The sequence below is a fragment of the Equus caballus genome, chromosome 5 (assembly GCF_041296265.1).
Source record: "Equus caballus isolate H_3958 breed thoroughbred chromosome 5, TB-T2T, whole genome shotgun sequence".
Taxonomy (NCBI): domain Eukaryota; kingdom Metazoa; phylum Chordata; class Mammalia; order Perissodactyla; family Equidae; genus Equus; species Equus caballus.
The window spans coordinates 74,958,503-74,966,753 of record NC_091688.1 but is presented as its reverse complement, the minus strand read 5'-3'; the positions used below and the strand labels follow the sequence as shown (position 1 = coordinate 74,966,753).

The 8,251-nt window shown below is 37.8% G+C and overlaps 1 long non-coding RNA gene across 1 annotated transcript; it reads right to left on the bottom strand.

Moving 5' to 3' along the window:
• Positions 1 to 923: 923 nt before the first annotated feature.
• Positions 924 to 5,911, bottom strand: LOC138924380 (uncharacterized). Its single transcript, XR_011439427.1, has 2 exons — positions 5,785 to 5,911; positions 924 to 1,155 (listed from the first exon to the last, which is right to left on the bottom strand). It is a non-coding gene; the product is annotated as an uncharacterized lncRNA (long non-coding RNA).
• Between the last annotated feature and the right edge of the window lie 2,340 nt (positions 5,912 to 8,251).

The window sequence follows — 8,251 nt, the reverse complement described above, 5'->3', positions numbered from 1 at the left end:
CCATTATCGCTTCAAACTCATCATTGTAAAGTGCGGAACTTAGAAGTTGGAAACATCATTGCTTCATGTCTAATATCCTGCTGGGGGATTTAAGCAATTAACTAATTTCTCTGCTCATGCTTATTATTTTTTTGGAAAACAAAACAAAACAAAACAACTATCACTATGCTTGCAGACCTCATCTAGGTTGATACCAATGGAATCAAAAATGCACGAACCAATAACAGGGAAAGATGGATCACCTTTCCATAGCTGGAGGATATATCAAAGCCACCAGCTCTGGATTCAAAGAATAGTGTCGTCAAAGGACTTTCAAATAAGAGGCCTTATAAGTTGGAAAATTTGAACGGTGTCTAGAACCAGAAAAAAATAGTTTCTCTAATTATCTTCCATAATTAAAGATACTTTTGATGTTGTTTGATTATAGAGTGAGAGAAAATAGGACAATGCCCCAAAGACAGATGTGTTCAAGGAGAAATTTGATAAGAAAAGGGACAGTTTTCATGCTGAGCATAATAAAGATTTAGTTTACTTGATACATACATTTTTTTCTTCTGAAGACCTATCAGTTACAGACACCACAAATGAACATTCATTCTGATGACTGGGAAAAAATGCTATGGGGGGGACCCACAGAATTGATCCTGATGGTCGTGATCGGAGCAGTTACAAACCCTTAATATAACTGGCTTACACAAACCTGAAACTGCTGGTAATGGCTGCTTTCATTCTGGAGTTCTGTCTTGTGTTTGACAAGAGAAAAAATGTGCTGAAAGCTTCCGATTACCCAATAGCAATTACCAGAAAACCAATCAAAAGGCAATTTGGACTTTTAGAAAAGTGTGACTTCCCAATTTATCCAATAGACTTTTTCTTTTTTTTTCTTTTTAAGTTAATTGGATGGTGGTTAAAAAAAAATTCCATTTCACAGGAACACAGATTTTTACTAATAGAATAGACCAATAAACCAGATCAGAGACATATCTTTCGCTGTCAGAAAGGCTGTCCCTGTCACCACACCTATTCGTTTCCTAAGACTCTTCTTGGTTCCAGATTGTCTTTCTTTCAGCTGCTGCACCTGCGTCATATCCAGAAACTGCTGTGATGAGACCATGTTTTCGACAATAAAGCAGGCGTGGGGTGTAGCATTGCGTTCTGATGAAAAAATAACATCCCTATGAATTTTCTAAATTGCATAATGTTTCTTCAAATGACAGGAAAAGGATACAAATACATATAATGAGCTGATTTGAGGCATAAATTAGCCCCGTTCGTAGCATGATGGGGATTTTTTTTTTTTTTTTAAAAGAGTACATGAAGCATAAGCCTCCATTCTCCTCTCATCTCTCTTGCCTCCCCCCACCCCCAACTCCTGCCAATGCCCTCTGGCTCAGCAGCACATCTCATTTTTCTGCAGATGGAACAGCAGCCACCACCCAGAAACCACTAGTGTATATATATATATACACACTATATATATATATACACACACATATATATATGCACTCAGGTGTTGAAATAGTTTTCCTCCCATGGAGAGCCTGAGGTGTGTGTGAGCACATTCACACATGTGTGCAAACACACACGTACACAAAGAGAGGAGGCAGAGAGGTGTTTTAGATTGAGGGTAAATGTTCTCTTCCATTTTTGGAGTGGACCGACTGGAGACAAACCCCTCTTTTTATCACTGCATTGAGAGGTGTAATTCCTAATGGTGATTTTTTCAAGAAAGGTTCATGTGATACCTGAAAGTTGAACTAGCCCTACATTAAAGGGAAAAAAAGAAGAAAAAGCATCCTCTGCTGTACTGATACCTGCTTTTCATTGGAAAGATGCTGAAGGCAGAAGTGTACAATTGCTTGCCTTTCAATATTCCATTTGCAAGAACATCTTTTCATTGATCTCTGTCTATATGTCGTGAAAGTGTGTGGTGTTAATTTGCTTTCTGAGATATAGATCACATAGTGTTGCCAACACTTACACTTCCCACTAAGTTTCTTTGTAGTGTGGTGTATTTCAACTTCTTTTGCAATAAACTCACATCTGCTATTATAGACAGAACTCTGTACAAATCCAAACAAACAAAACAAACCCCAAATCCCAGTGCCTGGAAAGGCTGAAGCCCAAGTATGTTCGAAGGCAGTTTATTTCTCAGTGAAATATGTTTTGTTCTGATGTATATGGATGTTTTAGTGATCACAGAAAGTGCATAGACAAATTTATGGTGACAAATTCTTATTCACTGAACTCAAAAGAAAAACGGAATTTTCACATTGATGTGTTTTGCTAAATTTTAAAATGTGACGGAATTTTTGAAATTAAATTTTAATAAGTGAAGAGCATTTTTCAAATGATTTTGTAAATGATACAATTTTGGGGTACTTCTAACATGCCACCGGCCCTTGTGTCAGGATATTTATTAACGTTGTTGCACTTCACCCGCTCAACAGGCCACCCAAATATATATTTCCCCCATTTCACAGATGTAGAAAGTAAGGCTCAGAGAATTTTGATGGTTCCCCTATAGTCTGGGCAGATGATAATGCCTGCCCATTGGTTCGGTATTTATTCAGAATAATTCTGAATGCTTCAGGTAAAAGAAGGCCATGATTTTAAATCTCACCGGGTTGGTAAAGCAGGCTTACATAGAGGGTCGATATTACCATTTCTATGGCACTGGAACTTCATATGCATGAAGTGTTATTTTTTGACATTATGTAGCTTGATTTATTTTTATGGTAAGTCCATTGTAGAGTTTGATACATATTTAAACAAGAAAAAGGAAATTAAATCTTAAAAGATCATTTATATAAGATTAGAGAGGTGATCCTAAATACACACGTGTGGCTAAGGGAAATGTTAACTAAACCGCTTTTCATATCTGAGTCATATTCTCTTCCTGCTCTTCTCTGTCTGAAAAGATTTTCAATCACCATTTTTTCGCTGAGGGAAGAAGGCCTTTCCCGCATCCTTTTCATAAGCACTGAAATACTGGTAATGTTAGATGACGTGCAAAACATTAATTTGTTGAAAGATATTCAAGGACGGTCTTGATGTTCAAGAGCTTTAGGGGTATCTGATGGATATGGGCACATTTCAAAGACATTTTTTTTTTTTTATCCAGTCAATTACATCTCAGACTTTCATAGCAAGGCCCATAGGAAAAAGCACTCTCTTTTCACTTGCCTTCGCCTCCTGCCGCTCCACTTTGGGCTACTCCAGGGCCTGCTGGGTTGCCCCGAGGACTCGGGGGCTCTCAGCACGCATAGACCCTGTGAGCTGTGGTCCACAGCAACTGGCTGGGAAGCCCTGGCTCTATGTGACGAACAGGACTGATTCTCAAAGAGCAGGCCAGACATGTCTACGTGACAGCTTGACGCTTTTCTGGGTCCAAATTTGTACAGCCTTCATTTAAGTTTACCCAAATGATTCCTCTCGCATCGCCTTTCCTTCTCTTTTCCTTCCTGCTAGTGCCTTTTCTGGCCGAAGGCTAGTAATCTAAATTTATACAAAAAGCATTCAGCGATCCTCTCAGGCAGAGAAGTTTACAGACTATAATCTGAGATGAGGAAGGAAAATCTCAAGTGAGTTTTTTTTAGTCTACTGCCAGACTCTCATTGGACCCTTGGTCTAAATTTTACTAAACAATAAAACTTTATCATCTCAATATTTTAGCCATATCATAGGCCTACATGGAATAATTCCAGAAAAGAAAACAGCAATAGTAGGGGAAACTTGATTCTGATTTTTTTTATATTTGCTATTTTTATTTATATTTGCGGTAAGAGCTTATGGACTTGGGGTAATAGAATTATGGCAGAAAAATTAGAACAATGGACTCAGAAATAATATTTTTATATTTTCTTTCTTTGCCTTTGCTATTTAGTGATTATTTTCAGTGATCAAAAACATTTTTTTCTGTGAATGTTAAGGGTGTAAATTGACTGTAGAAAACCTATAGTAAGTTATAAAACCAAAATTCTCTGTTTATTGTTTCAGTATAAATCATTGTTCTAACTGTGATGATATGGCATTTAGATTCATTATAAAACAATGAAATAGTCTCTAAACTACTGGACACCTTAAAAATACATTTTCTTGGTTTTCTCTCTCTCTCTCTTTACTGACTTCTTTAAATCTTGATATTTCTTGAGCTTGTTTCAACCAGAAATTATTCTATCTCCCTCCATAAGAGGTATGAGTGAGTGCGTATGTGTGTGACGGGGGTAGAGTGTCAGGGGAGCGTTCTTCATTTCCGTAACTATTAAACAGACCCACCTGAGAATAAGGTAGACTCCCTTTGTTTTAGATGTTGATTTCCCTACATATCAACTGGGTAATTCTGAATGCTCAATTGTTTGTGCTAGGTGTAGAGAAAAGACCCAAGAATTGAGATACACAGATGTCAATCCAAATGCCAAAATTTTTAAACATATGAAATAAAAGGAGACCATCCAGGACTGTTTTTTGATGGTAAGACCAAAGATAGAGTCATAATCTGATTCCTCCTTAATAGACTTTTTTTTTTATATAATAAGGACTTTATAATAAAAGGGCTAAGGTGATATTATGAAATGTTGCAATTTTCTACTTTTAGACAAATAGGAGATATCTGAGCTCTGGTTTCTAGAATATGATAGGTAAGACATGAAAGAAAGAACTTCCAGAGATAGTTGACTAGATTACTCTATATTTCACTCATTTACTGTCATGTGCTGCATAACACATTTTGGTCAATGACGGACTGCATGTGCGACGGTAGTCCTGTTAGGTTATAGTGGAGATGAAAACTTCCTATTGCCTAGTGATGTCACAGCCATCGTAATGTCACAGCAAGAAAAGGAACTGCAGGACAAGAAAAAGAAGAACCCCCAAGAAAATTCACAGGAAGGATTTAGCAGAAGCTTTTGCAGACCTCGACAAGCTTCTTAAAAAATTTGAAAACGTGGACTCCAACACTGAAAGGTTGCCATTAATAGACAGGAAGGTTCATGATGCATTATCTGATTACAAGCAAATCTATGATGAAAAAAAGAAATAAAACAAGCAAACCACCGTGGACATATTTCTGAAGAGAGTGATACCTCCTGAAGTATTCCAGAAGAAGACACTATTAGCATAGGAGATGAGAACTCCAGGTGTGTTATTGCCCCTTGAGACCTTCCGGGGGACAAAATGTAGAGGCGGAAAAGTGATATTGATGATCCTGACCCTGTGTAGGCCTAGGCTAATGTGTCTGTTTGTGTCTTAGTTTTTAACAAAAAAGTTTAAAAAGTAAAAAAACATAAAAAATTTTAAAAATAGCAAAAAGCTTATAGAATCAGGATATAAGGAAAAAATATTTTTATATGGCCGTATAATGTGTTTATGTTTTAAGCAAAGTATTATTACAAAAAAATCAAAAAGTTAAAAAATTATAAAAAGTTTATAAAGTAAAAGTTACCATAAGCTAAGGTTAATTTATTACTGAAGAAAGAAAAATATTTTTTATGAATTTCACGTAACCTAAGTGTACAGTGTTTATAGAGTCTACAGTAGTGTACAGTGTTTACAGAGTCTACAGTAGTGTACAGTGTTTATAGAGTCTACAGTAGTGTACAGTAATGTCCTAGGTCTTCACATTCACCCTCCATTCACTCACTGGCTCACCCAGAGCTGCTTCCAGTCCTGAAAGCTCCATTCATGGTAAGTGCCTTATGCAGGTGTACCATTTTTTAGCTTTTATATTGTATTTATACTGTACCTTTTCTATGTTTAGATATGTTTAGATACACAAATACTTACCGTTGTGTTACAATTGCCTACAGTATTCACTACAGTAACATGCTGTACAGATTTGTCACTTAGGAGCAATAAGCTCTACCATATAGCCTAAGTGTGTAGTGGGCTACACCATCTAAGTTTGTGTAAGTACATTCCATGATGTTCACATAGCGATGAAATCGCCTAACAATGCATTTCTCAGAATGTATCCCTGTTGCTAAGCAATGCATGACTGAATTTACTCAAACACTATTTATTGATATTTATTATGTGCCAGGCTCCAGGGTGGATTTTAAGTTGTGAGGACCAATTTTGTAGCAATTAGTTACATGTGGCTATTTAAATTTAATTTTAAATTAATTGATAAATGAAATTCAAAATTCACTTAGTCACATATCCACATTTGCAATGTTAGTCATTGTGGCTAGTGACTACCATACTGGACAACACAGAAATAAAACATTTCCACTACTGCAGAGGTTCTATTGAGCCACACTGTTCTAAAGATTTAATGGTAAATAAGAAAACCGTGATCCTTGCCATAAATTATGGTGGTGGATGATAACGTTTTCTTCCAGAGTAAAGACATGAGTACTGTGTTCCATGCTATTATAAGAAGAAAATAAATAAGTCTTGGAGAAAGAGAATAATGTGGTGAAAGTGGAAAGTGTAGGGGAGGAAGACATTTCCTCTACCCACTCTGGGTTCTTCTGGCTGGAGAATGAATTATATTCACATGAGACAGAATAACAGGAGAAAATTAAATAAAGCTTTATAACATGTGTACATGAGAGAGGCTCAGGCAACCTGAGCAACTCACCAAAATGGCTGAAGCCACCACCTTAAATATCATCTTCAGCTAATGACAAAGGAGGATGTTGGGGGTGGCAAGGAGTCAGTTACGGGAGATTACCAGACAAGTGCAGTAAACTAGGGTCAGGTTATTATGCAGATTTAAGTCCCTGCCTTCTGCATTGATAAGAGTTTCTAGAGATAAGGTCATCCCCCTTCTTCCTGTACAGAGCAGGAGACACCTTTGCAGATGGAGATTTCCTTTACAATGTAAATGTTTCTTAACAAAGGGTGAGTAAACTCTGCTTTTCAGTTTCTTTCCTGTCTGTAGTTTTTAAAAGTAACCAGCCCAAAATAATCCTCATGCCAAAGAGACATATCTTGGGGTGGCCAATTCCAGTCCCCCACAAAAGCCTTTCTCAGGGAGTGTTTACACTAAGACATGAAGGAGGAAAAGAAGCTAGTTATGCAAAGGGTATTATCTCATGACCCCACCAAGACATAGCTATGGAAATCCATGCCTGTTTTCTGGTCACTGCTCTCTACTACTTCTCTCTATTGTTTATCTTGGGAAACTAGATCCGACTCATGGTAAGAATCTAGCTATGACATCTCATCTGAAACTTGAATTCTGATCTTCAATCTCTAGATCTAAGGAATATCATCCCCTATGATCATGTCTATCTGACTCCAAAGAACATCCTCTTCTTTGGCACATTCTGGGCCAGTCAGGGACTGTATCATCACTCTGTATCCCCCTGAGAGCCCCAACCATATTGGCACTTGAAAAATATTTGTTGAGCAAGACAACAAACGCCCTTAGATGCCTGTCCATCAGCTCAGATGCAACAGACAAAAATGGACACACCATGCCTCCTCGCAAATCATTCCAGCCTCTCACATTCACATTTCTGGGGCATCACCATCCTCTCAGCGTCAAGGGGTTAGATCATAAAAGTCTTGCTTGACTTTCCCCCTCATCCTCCCTATCCCATCAGCCACTGAGCCTATTCATCCTTCCTTTCTGTTCTCTTCTGCCACCGCTTAGTCCATTCCACATCACTTCATGCCACTTAATGTCCTAATTTTCCAACCCTTTCTCAGTTCTGCATTTAATACCCCTGCACACGAACCCAAGATGGCTCCCCATGCCCCATACTCAATTGGACATTGAAGGCTCCCCAACACCTGCCTTACTTTTTTCCTTGCTGACCATATCTCCCTGCTGCCTGTCCGTCTGGTCATCTGACTATCTCCTCATCTCACTTTTTCTTAATACATACTGTGACCAATCCTGATTTACTGTTACTAAAAATCTTCCCTACACAAAGAAGTCTCTCATTCAAATAACTGATATTTGTTAAATGCCTACTATCTCCAGGCCATATGCTAGATGCTGAGGACATACAATGAACCAGACAAGCACAATCTCTGCCCCAAGAAGCTTGTTATCCATTCTCTTCCTTATCCTAACCTCAATCCTATTTGCACTATTTACCTACAGGAGGCCTTCACTGCCTTCCCTCCCCCCAGTTTACAGCAAACAATTTTGCTCTGAATTTTCTTAGCATTTAATGTTCTTATCTCATATTTTGGCAATTGCTGCATTCAGTCGGCAAACTTTTTTAAAGTACTCACTACATGTCAGAGACTTTGCTATTTTCTGTGGAGAATACAGCGTTGTGAAATACTCAAT